This window comes from Salvelinus alpinus, chromosome 16 (assembly GCF_045679555.1).
Source record: "Salvelinus alpinus chromosome 16, SLU_Salpinus.1, whole genome shotgun sequence".
Lineage (NCBI taxonomy): Eukaryota > Metazoa > Chordata > Actinopteri > Salmoniformes > Salmonidae > Salvelinus > Salvelinus alpinus.
Genome location: NC_092101.1, coordinates 37,926,970 through 37,943,303, shown reverse-complemented (window position 1 = coordinate 37,943,303; position 16,334 = coordinate 37,926,970).

The window sequence follows — 16,334 nt, the reverse complement described above, 5'->3', positions numbered from 1 at the left end:
ACTGTCAATCAACTGGGGACCTCACTGCCATTGGAAGGGGGGGTATGTCCTGTGTGGCTCAGTTGGTAGAGCAACGCCAGGGTTATGGGTTCAGTTCCCACGGGACCAATATGAAAATGTACGTAAGTAAATCACTCAGTAAATGAGAGTCTGCTAAATGACTTAAATCTATTGTAAATATATACTTTGAGGAGTAGGACAGAGCCAAACTGGACCTGCTTACCTGGAAAGACCCAATGTGTGTTTCTGTCTCCTAGACATCAGTGTCAGCTACGACCTAAAAACAAGCTGTCACTAGTCCAGACAGGAACACTGTGAACTCCTGCCACTCTCCAAGAGAAATTAGGAAGAAAAAGTGGTGGAAAAGCACTGAGAGAGTTGCTGAGGTGGCAATTTGTGTGGGATCACTCTCTCTTTCTCAGGTGGCAGCTGGTTCCAGAATGTTCCTTGAAGCCTTCCCCACATCACACACTGTGTGCGGCTAATGGCACCAGCAACCCATTGTACGTCAGTCAAACCAAATGGGCCCTACCTGTCAACTGGGGTCAAGGTAACTTAAGTCTAAGCAGTACTGGCATGGTTGAGTCAAGTCTTGTTTCAATTTGGTATATCTAAATGTGGAAATTGTAATAAGCTTTGAGGGAGCTGTCATTATGGATGAGGGCCTACACATTTCATTGTACTGGTCATTATAACAGGACATTATGCTGTAGATATCACTATGACTGTCTCCTGAGTCATGAGGCATATTATTTTTCTGACTGAGGAAGCAGTCAAATGGGGCATTTAAAAAAAGAAATGACATAAATTATAGGCATTATAACAGTCAAAATGAAATTTTATAGAAGGGGCCCATGTAAACATTCACGTAGACACACCTAAACGGAAAGGCACACTAAGAAACAAAACAACACACACACATGGGTGTGCTAATGGATCATGGGTGTGCTAATGGATCATGGGTGTGCTAATGGATCATGGGTGTGCTAATGGATCATGGGTGTGCTAATGGATCATGGGTGTGCTAATGGATCATGGGTGTGCTAATGGATCATGGGTGTGCTAATGGATCATGGGTGTGCTAATGACATAAATGTTTCAAAGCAGCTCAAAGTGGCAGACCCATGATCCTTTTCCCTGTAGGCCCTCTGGTCACTGGAGGAGAGAAGTGGAGGGAGGGATTGACGGAGGGAAAGTGGTGAAAAGATTTTCATCTTGTTCATTGGGGATACCAGAAAATCTGTGCATGTGTAAAGGATGTCACGCTGCTTGCTTAGCGAGTACCACCTGATTCAGCTCATACCAAGGCTCAAACCCAGGACCTCTGCCTTGCAAACACATGTGACCGCCCTCCTGAAGTATCTTGCCCAGTCGTGCCACTGAAAAGCTAGCTATTCGGGCAGCGCAAGTGGAGACTCTTCAGGCTGAGGAGTGAGTTTCTCAGATCCCCATCTGCTACACATGCGGTGTGCCCGTGTTTGCATCCCTGCGTATGTGAGAACTATGTCACTCTGTGAGAACTACTTCCGTAATCTTTTTCAACACAATCATCTCTCATTTTCATGTCATCTCTAACATTACTATGGCATCTCAGGCATACAAAACCATGAACCTAACGTTTTATTTTTTATTTTTATTTAACTAGGCAAGTCAGTTAAGAACAAATTCTTATTTACAATGACGGCCTACCCCGGCCAAACCCTAACGTCTCCCACTCATGGCCGGTTGTGATACAGCCTGGAATTGAATCAGGCTCTGTAGTGACGCCTCTAGCACTGAGATGCAGTGACTTAGATTGCTGCGCCACTCGGGAGCCCTGTCTGCTTTATATTCTAAAGGATGTAACATTTGTTGTCCATTCTGTTTCCAAAACACACACACACACATGAGAGAGAACACCTGGCTGCTCCTTTCTGTGTCTGTGTCTCTGAACACTTTGTTTCAGGTGAGCAGAGCTGAACACAGCCAGCATCCTTGACAGTCCTGCTAAAAAATTTAATTCAGCCCTGCTCACCTCTCCTCTCCCCCCTCCCTGGCCCCCTCCCTGCTCAGCCGTTCCTCCATAGGGGGGAACTTTAACGCTTCAGTGCCTAAAGGAAGTCAGAGGTCAAGTTGTTGCTGAGATGTCCAGCTGTAACCCTCCTCTCTGTGCCTTTTGGGGGTTCAGGTACTATGCCTCCTCCTCCAACCCTGTAGGCAGGGGGGGGATATGATGAATGCTTCTTCGTAATGGAACTCAGTGTTCTTTTCTTTCTTGTCATGCTCCTTCTCACTCTCTCTTCACCCTTTCCCCTCTCTCTCTCTCTCTCGTATATATTCTCTCTCTCTCTCTCTCTCTTGTATATATTCTCTCTCTCTCTCTCTCTCGTATATATTCTCTCTCGTATATATTCTCTCTCTCTCGTATATAGTCTCTCTCTCTCTCTCGTATATATTCTCTCTCTCTCTCTCTCTGTCGTATATATTCTCTCTCTCTCTGTCGTATATATTCTCTCTCTCTCTCTCGTATATATTCTCTCTCTCTCTCTCGTATATATTCTCTCTCTCTCTCTCTCTCGTATATATTCTCTCTCTCTCTCTCGTATATATTCTCTCTCTCTCTCTCTCTCTCGTATATATTCTCTCTCTCTCTCTCGTATATATTCTCTCTCTCTCTCTCTCTCGTATATATTCTCTCTCTCTCTCTCGTATATATTCTCTCTCTCTCTCTCTCTCGTATATATTCTCTCCCTCTCTCTCTTCACCCTTTCCCCTCTCTCTCTCTCTCTCTCTCGTATATATCTCTCTCTCTCTCTCTCTCTCTCTCTCTCTCTCTCTCTCTCTCTCTCTCATTAGTAGTGTATTATCAGTATGGGGGCGGGGGCAGAGTGGAGGGGTCACTTTATTGGTTTAATCAGTGAAACTGACGACTCTGCTCCTGTCACAACAAATAACAACTAATAACATGCATGCTGCCACTCCACCCTCCATCTCTCCATCCATCCATGTCCATCTCTTGCTTGCTCTCTGCTCCTTTTCTCTCTCTTTCCCATTCTCTCCTCCCCCCCCCCCCCAGCTACATTAACAACATGATTCATGATCAAGTAATGTTAGCTACTGTATTAAAGTTACTTTAGAACAAACCACCCAAACCACTCACACACAATAGCACAATTGGTTAGGAGCCTGTAAAACGGCAGCCATCTCCTCCAGCGCCAAATAACGAAGCCATGTGTTTGATGTATTTGATACCATTTCACTCATTCAACTCCAACCGTTACTACAAGTCCATTCTCCCCAATTAAGGTGCCACCAACCTCTTGTGCATTCCAGTGTTCGTGTAGCCGAGGGTATTACTAGAAAAGTCTAGTAAGTGTGAAACCCCTCTGAGTAGTGGTGTTGTTATGGTCCTAGCGGTATTGCAGTAATGCTATGGGTGTGAATGTATACAGGCAGCTGGCAGACAGACAGCCTCTAGAGAGAGACACTGGATGGGACCCAGGGGCGGACTTCTCTGTATGCACACACACACAAATGTTTAAATGGGTTTCATAGTAAAGGCATGTAGTATAACTGTAAAAATGTATTACCTTTTAATGTGCCATGAACACAACCAGTCATGTTTTCATCTGATTGCAAAACAAATCAGTTAAAAAATCAGTTTACTTTCGCACGTTCACTCAAAATAAATACAGCATCCGAACAGAGCACTGTGCACCCGCCAGTGGCTGCAACTATCTCCCCGGAGAAAGCATCCGAGCGAGCGAAACAGCGCCCCTCTGTCTTACTATGTGTAGCCCATGTATCTGATGCTGTCAGGCCAAAAAGAGTATGACATGCCAAACACCATCAGATACATGGGCTACACATACAGTGCATTCTGGAAAGTATTCAGACCCTTGACTTTTTCCACATTTTGGTAGGTTACAGTATTATTTGAAAATTGATTAAATTGTTTTTTCCCCCTCATCAATCAATCAAATTTCTTTATAAAGCCCTTCTTACATCAGCTGATGTCACAAAGTGCTGTACAGAAACCCAGCCTAAAACCCCAAACAGCAAGCAATGCAGGTGTAGAAGCACGATGGCTAGGAAAAACTCCCTAGAAAGGCCAGAACCCAAGAAGAAACTTAGAGAGGAACCAGGCTATGAGGGGTGGCCAGTCCTCTTCTGGCTGTGCCGGGTGGAGATTATAACAGAACGTGGCCAAGATGTTCAAATGTTCATAGATAAGCATGGTCAAATAATAATAATCACAGTGGTTGTCGAGGGTGCAACAGGTCAGCAACTCAGGAGTAAATGTCAGTTGGCTTTTCGTAGCCGATCATTCAGAGTATCTCTACCGCTCCTGCTGTCTCTAGAGAGTTGAAAACAGCAGGTCTGGGACAGGTAGCACGTCCGGTGAACAGGTCAGGGTTCCATAGCCGCAGGCAGAACAGTTGAAACTGGAGCAGCAGCATGGCCACGTGGACTGGGGACAGCAAGGAGTCATCAGGACAGGGCTCAGGTCCTCTGAGAAAGAGAGAAAGAGAGAAAGAAAGAGAGAAAAAGAGATTCAGAGAGAGCATACTTAAATTTACACAGGACGCCGGATAAGACAGGAGAAATACTCCAGATATAACAGAATGACCCTAGCCCCCCGACACATAAACTACTGCAGCATAAATACTGGAGGCTGAGACAGGAGGGGTCAGGAGACACTGTGGCCCCATCTGATGATACCCCCGGACAGGGCCAAACAGGCAGGATATAACCCCACCCACTTTGCCAAAGCACAGCCCCCACACCACTAGAGGGATATCTTCAACCACCAACTTACCATCCTGAGACAAGGCCGAGTATAGCCCACAAAGATCTTAGCCACGGCTCATCCCAAGGGGGGGCGCCAACCCGGACAGGAAGATCACGTCAGTGACTCAACCCACTCAAGTGACGCACCCCTCCTAGGGACGGCATGGAAGAGCACCAGTAAGCCAGTGACTTAGCCCCTGTAATAGGGTTAGAGGCAGAGAATCCCAGTGGCAAGAGGGGAACCGGCCAGGCAGAGACAGCAATGGTGGTTCGTTGCTCCAGTGCCTTTCCGTTCACCTTCACACTCCTGGGCCAGACTACACCTACTGAAGAGATGAGTCTTCAATAAAGACTTAAAGGTTGAGACCGAGTCTGCGTCTCTCACGTAGGCAGACCATTCTATAAAAATGGAGCTCTATAGGAGAAAACCCTGCCTCTAGGTGTTTGCTTAGAAATTCTAGGGACAGTAAGGAGGCCTGCATTTAGTGACCGTAGCGTACATGTAGGTATGTACGGCAGGACCAAATCGGAAAGATAGGTAGGAGCAAGCCCATGTAATGCTTTGTAGGTTAGCAGTAAAACCTTGAATTCAGCCCTACCCTTAACGGGAAAACAGTGTAGAGAGGCTAGCACTGGAGTAATATGATCACATTTTTTGTTTCTAGTCAAGATTCTAGCAGCCGTGTTTAGCACTAACTGAAGTTTATTTAGTGCTTTATCTGAGTAGCCGGAAAGTAGAGCATTGCAGTAATCTAACCTAGAAGTGACAAAAGCATGGATTAATTTGGACAGAAAGTTTCAGATTTTTTGCAATGTTACGAAAATGGAAAAAAGCTGTCTTGATATGTTCGTCAAAAGAGAGATCAGGGTCCTGAGTAATGCCGAGGTCCTTCACAGTTTTATTTGAGACGACTTTACAACCATCAAGATTAATTGTCAGATTCAACAGAAGATCTCTTTCTTTCTTGGGACCTAGAACAAGCATCTCTGCTTTGTCCGAGTTTAAAAGTAGAACATTTGCAGCCATCCACTTCCTTATGTCTGAAACACAGGCTTCCAGGGAGGGCAATTTTGGGGCTTCACCATGTTTCATCGAAATGTATAGCTGTGTGTCATCCGCATAGCAGTGAAAGTTAACATTATGTTTCCCAATGACATCACCAAGAGGTAAAATATATAGTGAAAACAATAGTGGTCCTAAAACGGAGCCTTGAGGAACACCGAAATTTACAGTTGATTTGGCAGAAGACAAACCATCCACAGAAACAAACTGATATCTTTCCGACAGATAAAATCTAAACCAGGCCAGAACTTGCCCGTGTAGACCAATTTGGGTTTCCAATCTCTCAAAAAACATGTGATGATCGATGGTATCAAAAGCAGTACTAAGGTCTTGGAGCCCGAGGACAGATGCAGACCGTTGGTCTGACGCCATTAAAAGGTTATTTGCCAACTTCACAAGTGCAGTCTCAGTGCTATGATGGGGTCTAAAACCAGACTGAAGCGTTTCGTATACATTGTTTGTCTTCAGGAAGGCAGTGAGTTGCTGCGCAACAGCTTTTTCATTTTTTGGGGGGAGGAATGGAAGGTTCGATATAGGCCGATTAGTTTTTTTATATTTTCTGGGTCAAGGTTTGGCTTTTTCAAGAGAGGCTTTATTACTGCCTCTTTTAGTGAGTTTGGTACACATCTGGTGGATAGGGAGCCGTTTAATATGTTCAACATAGGAGTGCCAAGCACAGGAAGCAGCTCTTTCAGTAGGATAGTTGTAATAGGGTCCAGTATGCAGCTTGAAGGTTTAGAGGTCATGATTATTTTCATCAATGTGTCAAGAGATACAGTACTAAAAAACTTGAGTGTCTCCCTTGATCCCAGGTCCTGGCAGAGTTGTGCAGACTCAGGACAGCTGAGCTTTGGAGGAATACGCAGATTTAAAGAGGAGTCCGTCATTTGCTTTCTAATGATCATGATCTTTTCCTCAAAGAAGTTCATGAATTTATTACTGCTGAAGTGAAAGCCATCCTCTCTTGGGGAATGCTGCTTTTTAGTTAGCTTTGTGACAGTATCAAAAATACATTTGGGATTGTTCTTATTTTCCTCAATTAAGTTGGAAAAATAGGATGATCGAGCAGCAGTGAGGGCTCTTCGATACTGCACGGTACTGTCTTTCCAAGCTAGTCAGAAGACTTCCAGTTTGGTGTGGCGCCATTTCCATTTCAATTTTCTAGAAGCTTGCTTCAGAGCTCGGGTATTTTCTGTATACCATGGAGCTAGTTTCTTATGACAAATGTTTTTTGTTTTTAGGGGTGCGACTGCATCTAGGGTATTACACAAGGTTAAATTGAGTTCCTCCGTTAGGTGGTTAACTGATTTTTGTACTCTGACGTCCTTGGGTAGGCAGAGGGAGTCTGGAAGGGCATCTATGTATCTTTGTGTTGTCCGAGAATTTATAGCACGACTTTTGATGGTCCTTGGTTGGGGTCTGAGCAGATTATTTGTTGCGATTGCAAACGTAATAAAATGGTGTTCAGATAGTCAGGAATTATGAGGAAAAACATTAAGATCCACAACATTTATTCCACGGGACAAAACTAGGTCCAGAGTATGACTGGCAGTGACTAGGTCCAGAGACATGTTGGACAAAACCCACTGAGTCGATGATGGCTCTGAAAGCCTTTTGGAGAGGGTCTGTGGACTTTTTCATGTGAATATTAAAGTCACCAAAAATTTGAATATTATCTGCCATGACTACAAGGTCCGATAGGAATTCAGGGAACTCAGTGAGGAATGCTGTATATGGCCCAGGAGGCCTGTAAACAGTAGCTATAAAAAGTGATTGAGTAGGCTGCATAGATTTCATGACTAAAAGCTCAAAAGATGAAAACGTCCGGTTTTTTTTGTAAATTGAAATTTGCTATCATAAATGTTAGCAACATCTCCGCCTTTGCAGGATGCGCGGGGGATACGGTCACTAGTGTAACCAGGAGGCAATGCCTCATTTAACACAGTAAATTCATCAGGCTTAAGCCATGTTTCAGTCAGGCCAATCACATCAAGATTACGATCAGGGATTAGTTCATTGACTATAACTGCCTTGGAAGTGAGGGATCTAAAATTAAGTAGCCCTATTTTGAGATGTGAGGTATCACAATCGCTTTCAATAATGGCAGGAATGGAGGAGGTCTTTGTTCCAGTGAGATTGCTAAGGCGAACACCGCCATGATAGTTTTGCCCAACCTAGGTCGAGGCACAGACACGGTCTCAATGGGGATAGCTGAGCTGACTACACTGACTGTGCTAGTGGCAGACTCCACAAGCAGGCTGGCTAACAGCCTGCTGCCTGGCCTGCACCCTATCTTATTGTGGAGCTAGGGGAGTTAGAGCCTTGTCTATGTTCGTAGATAAGATGAGAGCACCCCTCCAGCTAGGATGGAGTCCGTCACTCCTCAACAGGCCAGGCTTGGTCCTGTTTGTGGGTGAGTCCCAGAAAGAGGGCCAATTATCTACAAATTCTATCTTTTAGGAGGGGCAGAAAACAGTTTTCAACCAGCGATTGAGTTGTGAGACTGCTGTAGAGCTCATCATTCCCCCTAACTGGGAGGGGGCCAGAGACAATTACTCGATGCCAACACATCTTTCTAGCTGATTTACACGCTGAAGCTATGTTGCACTTGGTGACCTCTGACTGTTTCATTATAACATCGTTGGTGCCGACATGGATAACAATATCCCGATACTCTCTACACCTGCCAGTTTTAGCTTTTGCCAGCACCATCTTCAGATTAGATTTAACGTCGGTAGCCCTGCCCCCGGTGAAGAGTGTATGATCGCTGGATGATTCGTTTTAAGTCTAATACTGCGGGTAATGGAGTCGCCAATGACTAGGGTTTTCAATTTGTCAGAGCTAATGGTGGGAGGCTTCGGCGTCTCAGACCCCGTAACGGGAGGAGTAGAGACAAGAGAAGGCTCGGCTTCAGACTCCGACTCGTTGCTTAATGGGGAGAACCGGTTGAAAATTTCTGTCGGCTGAACGAGCGACACCAGCCGGTTGAGCATTCCTACAGCATTTCCTTCCAGAAGCCATGAGAAAGTTGTCCGGCTGCGGGGACTGTGCGAGGGGATTTATACTACTATCTGTACTTACTGGTGGCACAGACGCTGTTTCATCCTTTCCTACACTTAAATTACCCTTGCCTAACGATTGCATCTGAAGCTGGGCTTGCAGCACAGCTATCCTCGCCGTAAGGCGATCGTTCTCCTGTATATTATGAGTACAGAGACTGCAATGAGAAGGCATCATGTTAATGTTACTACTTAGCTTCGGCTGGTGGAGGTCCTGACGAACCACGTCCAGATAAAGTGTCCGGAGTGAAAAGGTTGAATGAAAAAAAGTCGAGCGAGGGAAAAAGAAAAAATATAAACGTCATTAAAAAGTAAAATCCACAAAGTAAGGTTAGGAACAAAACGCACAGCAGCATGTAAACAAGTCTACAAGTTGTGACCGGAAATTACGTGCTAATTGACACAATCATCAATCTACACACAATACCCCATAATGACAAAGCAAAAACAGGATTTTAGATATTTTTTGATAATTTATTAAATATACAAAACTGAAATGGGGAGCGTTGCTGCACAGCTATTTTCAGGTCTCTCCAGAGATGTTTGATCTGGTTCAAGTCCGGGCTCTGGCTGGCCCACTCAAGGACATTCAGAGACTTTTCCCAAAGCCGTTCCTACGTTGTCTTGGCTGTGGGCTTATAGTCATTGTCCTGTTGGAAGGTGAACCTTCACCCCAGTCTGAGGGCCTGAGCGCTATGGAGCAGGTTTTCATCATGGATCTCTCTCTGTACTTTGCTCAGTTCATCTTTGCCTCGATCCTGACTAGTCTTCAAGTCCCTGCTGCTATAAAACATCACCACCATGCTTCACCGTAGGGATGGTTCCAGGTTTCCTCCAGATGTGATGCTTGGCATTCAGGCCAAAGAGATCAATCTTGGTTGCATCAGACCAGAGAATCTTGTTTCTCATGATCTGAGAGTCTTTAGGTGCCTTTTGGCAATCTCCAAGCAGCCTGTCATGTGCCTTATACTGAGAAGTTGCTTCTGTCTGGCTACTCGACCATAAAGGCCTGATTGGTGGAGTGCTGCAGAGATGGTTGTCCTTCTGGAAGGTTCGCCTGTCTCCACAGAGGAACTCTGGAGCTCTGTCAGAGTGACCATGGGGTTCTTGGTTACCTCCCTGACCAAGGCCCTTCTCCCCCGATTGCTCAGTTTGGCCGGCGGCCAGCTCTAGGAAGAGTCTTGGTGATTTCTAACTTCTTCCATTTAAGAATGATGGAGGCCACTGTGTTGTTGGGGACCTTCAATGCTACAGAAATGTGTTGGTACCCCTCCCCAGATCTGTGCCTCGACACAATCCTGTCTAGCAGCTCTATGGACATTTCCTTCTACCCCATAGCTTGGTTTTTACTCTGACATGCACTGTCAACTGTGAGACCTTATATAGACAGGTGTGTGTCTTTTTCAAATCATGTCCAAACAATTGAATTTACAACAGGTGGACTCCAATCAAGTTGTAGAAACATCTCAAGGATGATCAATGGAAACAGGATGCATCTGAGCTCAATTTCGATTCTCATAGCAAAGGGTCTGAATACTTATGTAAATAAGGTATCTGTTTTTATTTTAATACGTTTGCACAATTTTCAGAAACTGTTTTTGCTTTGTCATTTTGTGATATTGTGTGTAGATTGCAGAGGATTTTATTTTTATTTAATCAATTTTAGAATACGGCTGTAAAGTAACAAAATGTGGAAAAAGTCAAGGGGTCTGAATACTTTCCGAAGGCACTGTAGATTGTCCTCTGCCTCAACGAGGATGGCAGTATTATCAACAGCACCTGTCTTTTAACTAAATACATGGATTTTGTATCCCCCTACAGTCTAAGGGCCCGGGCTGGGTGTCTACTAAGCTAACATATGAAATTGCTTTAAGACAGTCATACTAGGGATCATTTAGCTATTTGATTAAACATTTTAGGACACCTGTAGGTATAAAAACCCATAGAAATGCATTGAAATAAAATAAAATAAAATCACATTTTATTGGTCACATACACATGGTTAGCAGATGTTAATGCGAGTGTAGCGAAATGCTTGTGCTTCTAGTTCCGACAGTGCAGTAATATCTAACAAGTAATCTAACAATTCCCCAACAACTACCTAATACACACAAATCTAAAGGGGTGAATGAGAATATGTACATGTAAGTATATGGATGAGCGATGGCCAAGTGGCATAGACAACGTGCAATAGATAGTATAAAATAGAGTATATACATATGATATGAGTAACGTAAAATATGTAAACATTATCAAAGTGGCATTATTGACAGTGGCTTGTGAAAGTATTCACGCCCCTTGGCATTTTTCCTATTTTGTTGCCTTACCTTCCTGGATTTAAAATTGATTTTTGGGGGGTTGTATCATTTGAATTACACAACATGCCTACCACTTTGAAGATGCAAAATATTTTTTCTTGTGAAACAAACAAGAAATAAGACAAAAAAACAGAACTTGAGCGTGCATAACTATTCACCCCCCCCCCCCCCCAAAGTCAATACTTTGCAGAGCCACCTTTTGCAGCAATTACAGCTGCATGTCTCTTGGGGTATGTCTCTTTTTAAGCTTGGCACATCTAGCCACTGGGATTTTTGCCCATTCTTCAAAGCAAAACTGCTCCAGCTCCTTCAAGTTGGATGGGTTCCGCTGGTGTACAGCAATCTTTAAGTCATACCACAGATTCTCAATTGGATTGAGGTCTGGGCTTTGACTAGGCAATTCCAAGACATTTAAATGTTTCCCCTTTGACCACTCGAGTGTTGCTTTAGCAGTATGCTTAGTGAAATTGTCCTGCTGGAAGGTGAACCTCCATCCCAGTCTCAAATTCCGGAAGACTGACACAGGTTTCCCTCAAGAATTTCCCTGTATTTAGCACCATCCATTATTCCTTCAATTCTGACCAGTTTCCCAGTCCCTGCCGATGGAAAACATTCCCACAGCATGATGCTGCCACCATCATGCTTCACTGTGGGGATGGTGTTCTCAGGGGGATGAGAGGTGTTGGGATTACGCCAGACATAGTGTTTTCCTTGATTGCCAAAAAGCTCAATTTTAGTCTCATCTGACCAGAGTACCTTCTTCCTTATGTTTGGTGAGTCTTCCACATGCCTTTATTTTTTTCTTTAAGCAATGGCTTTTTTTCTGGCCACTCTTCCGTAAAGCCCAGGTCTGTGGAGTGTACGGCTTAAAGTGGTCCTATGATCAAATACTCCAATCTCCTCTGTGGCGCTTTGCAGCTCCTTCAGGGTTATCTTTGGTCTCTTTGTTGCCTCTCTGATTAATGCCCTTCTTGCCTGGTCTGTGAGTTTTGGTGCTCTCTTGGCAGGTTTGTTGTGGTGCCATATTCTTTCCATTTTTAATAATGGATTTAATGGTGCACTGTGGGATGTTCAAAGTTTTGGATATTTCTTATAACCCAACCCTGATCTGTACTTCTCCACAATGTTTGGAGCGTTCCTTGGTCTTCATGGTGCCGCTTGCTTGGTGGTGCCCCTTGCTTAGTGGTGTTGCAGACTCTGGGGTCTTTCAGAACAGGTGTATATATACTGAGATCATGTGACAGATCATGTGACACTTAGATTGCACACAGGTGTTCTTTATTTAACTAATTATGTGACTTCTGAAGGTAATTGGTTGCACCAGATCTTATTTAGGGGCTTCATAGCAGGGGCTTCCTTTTAGGGGTTCCTGTTTTGAATTTTTTAGATTTTTTTTAAACAAGTTATTTTTTAAATTTCACTTCACCAATTTGGACTATTTTGTGTATGTCCATGAAATGAAATCCAAATAAAAATCAATTTAAATTACAGGTTGTAACGCAACAAAATAGGAAAAACGCCCAGGGGGATGAATACTTTGGCAAGGCACTGTAAAGTGGCATTGTTTAAAGTGACTAGTGATCCATTTATTAAAGTGGACAGTGATTGGGTCTCAATGTAGGCAGCAGCCTCTCTGAGTTAGTGATTGCTGTTTAGCAGTCTGATGGCCTGAGATAGAAGCTGTTTTTCAGTCTCTCGGTTTCAGCTTTGATGCACCTGTACTAACCTCACCTTCTGGATGATATTGGTGTGAACAGGCAGTGGCTCGGGTGGTTGTTGTTCTTGAAGATCTTTTTGGTCTTCCTGTGACATCGGTTGCTGTAGGTGTCATGGAGGGCAGGCACTATGCATCCGGTGATGCGTTGTGCAGACCTCACTACCCTCTGGAGAGCCTTGTTGTTGAGGGCGGTGCAGTTGCCGTACCAGGCTGTGAAACAGCCCGACAGGATGATCTCAATTGTGCATCTGTAGAAGTTTGTCAGGGTTTTGGGTGACAAGCCAAATTTCTTCAGCCTCCTGAGGTTGAAGAGGAGCTGTTGCGCCTTCACCACGCTGTCTGTGTGGGTGAACCATTTCAGATGGTCTGTGATGTGTATGCCGAGGAACTTAAAACTTTCCACCTTCTCCACTGCTGTCCATTCGATGTAGATAGGGGGGTGGTCCATCTGCTGTTTCCTGAAGTCCACGATCATCTCCTTTGTTTTGTTGACCTTGAGTGAGAGGTTGTTGTCCTGACACCACACTCAGAGTGCCCTCGTCTTGTTGCTGTTGTTAATCAAGCCCACTACTGTTGTGTCGTCTGCAAACTTGATGATTGAGTTGGAGGCATGCATGGCCACGCCGCAGTCGTGGGTGAACAGAGTGTACCGGAGAGGGCTGAGCATGCACACTTGTGGGGCCCCAGTGTTGAGGGTCAGCAAAGTGGAGATGTTGTTTCCTACCTTCACCACCTGGGGGTGGCCCTTCAAAGTCCAGGACCCAATTGCACAGGGTGGGATTTGAGACCCAGGGCCTCCAGCTTGATGATGAGCTTGAAGGGTACTATGGTGTTGAATGCTGAGCTGTAGTCAATGAACAGCATTCTTACATAGGTATTCCTCTTGGCCAGATGGGATAGGGCAGTGTGCAGTGTGATGTTGATTGCATCGTTTGTGGACCTGTTGGGGCGGTATGCAAACTGAAGAGGGTCTAGGGTGGCCGATAAGTTCGAGGTGATACGATCCCTGACTAGTCTCTCAAAGCACATCATGATGACAGAAGTGAGTGCTACGGGCGGTAGTAATTTAGTTCAGTTATCTTTGCCTTCTTGGGTACAGGAACAATGGTGGCCATCTTGAAGCATGTGGGGACAGCAGACTGGGATAGGGAGTGATTGAATATGTTCGTAAACACACCAGCCAGCTGGTCAGTGCATGCTCTAAGGACATGGCTAGGGATGCCGTCTGGGCCAGTGGCCTTGTGAGGGTTTTACTCACGTCGGCCACAGATGAGGAGAGGGGGGGTGCAGTCCTTGTTAGCGGGCCGCGACGGTGGCACTGCGATGCTGTTGTTTTGGGTCGGCTTCTGGGATTTGATCCATTGTCCTGGGTTGTGGTCCAAACAGAGGATCCACTTCGGTAAAGTTGTATTCCTCGTCATAATGTTGGTAAGTTGACGTCGCTCTTGTATCCAATTGTTCTTCCCGGCTGTATGTAATAAGACTTAAGATTTCCTGGGGTAACAATGTAAGAAATAATACATAAAAAAACGAAATACTGCATAGTTTCCTAAGGACTCGAAGTGAGGTGACCATCTCTGTCGGCGCCATCTTGGAAAAACAGATAGTAAAGAATTTCATCAAAATGAAGTATGTTTTGAAGTGTCTGTCCTATATCTGAGAGATATAAGAAAGCTCAGGAAAAAAAATACACAATAATTTACAGTGGAATTACCCATATACCTCTTATGTGGAAATGCCTATTTTACTCACATACTCGGTTACCTTAAGACGAGTCTCGACACTTGTGGGGTTCGAAGAGTAAAGTGGAAATCACCATCGTGAGTCTCGTCTTTCCAAAGAGGGGTGTCATATTAATGTGTAGCCCAAACTGTTCGAACACTACAGATATTTTTGCGAGAAGACCGATTTCCGGGATGTCTCCTGGTCTGACAAACAGAGCTGTATCTCTGCCACCTTCCACCTCAGATACGGAAGGCCTACATCGGTGAATGTGGTGGATCATGACGCAGCCCATGAATCTTTAGCTTAATCAGATATCACTAGCTTAAATAGACAGATTTTGATGGTGATTTTGTATTTATTTATTATGCCTCGAGGGGAGCATGGGGAGGCCTCAAGCTGAGAATTTATTTAAATATTATTTTATTATTTGTATTATCATGCCCAGCTCACGAGGCCCCTTGATGTGAAGCCTGAGATAATTGCCTGTTCTGCCTAAAGTCCACCAGTGGATGGGACTAACTGTCAGGAGAAAATGACCTGCATCCTTCACCTAATTACCTTACAGTAAATACACTCACACATAAACACGTAGGCATGTGCACACACTGGCCACACACATGGCCACACTGATTTTTCCACATACCTCTGCTCTTCATGCTTTGTGTGTATTTGTGTGTCGCCTCCTTGATGCTCTCCGTGTTCTGTGATTTTATTGACATCACTTATTCATAGCTCTATTCCCTCACACAAGCCCACTTCAGCCTATTGTCACTACAAGGAGTGTGAGTGTCAGGGGTGAGTGTTGGGGAGTGGGGGACTGCAGCAGAGTGAAGTGTGAATGTGATTTACTATCTGTGAAACTGACCTGTGCTATGTGAACTGTATGCCTGCTGGAAGACTAGAAGACTCTCTTTCTCTCTCAATGCAGTTCAATTCAAAGGGCTTTACCGGCATGGAAAACATGTTTACATTATGGAATAGATAATAAACAAAATAATCCGAAATGAACAGTATACATTACACTCACAAAAGTTTTTTTATTTTTTTATTGACATTTCAAATGTTATATTATGGCTATGTACAATGTTGTAACAATGTGCAAATGGTTGAAGTATGAAAGGGGAAAATAAATAGACAGATGAATATAGTTTGTTTTTACAATGTTGTTAGTGCTTCAGTGGTTTCCCTTTTCTTGTGGCAACATGTTACAAATATTGCTGCTGTGATGGCACACTGTGGTATTTCACCTAATAGATATGGACATTTTATTTGTGTAATCTGAGGGAAATAAGTGTCTCTTTCTCTCTATCTCTCTCTCTCTCTCTTCTATCTCACAACCTGTTTGTGTAAACAGAGCCTTCTGAAAGTATTCACACCCCTTGACTTTTTCCACATTTTGTTTTGTTACAAAGTGGGATTAAAATGGATTTAATCCTCATTGTTTTGTTAACGATCTACACAAAATACTCTAATGTCAAAGTGAAAGAAAAATTCTAACATTTGAAAAATATTTATGAAAAATAGAACAGTAATATATGTTGATTAGAGAAGTATTCAACCCCCTGAGTTAATACATGTTAGAATCACCTTGGGCAGTGATTACAGCTGTGAGTCTTTCTGGGTAAATCTCTAAGAGCTTTGCACACCTGGATTCTACAATAAATTTGTAAAATTCAAGTTGG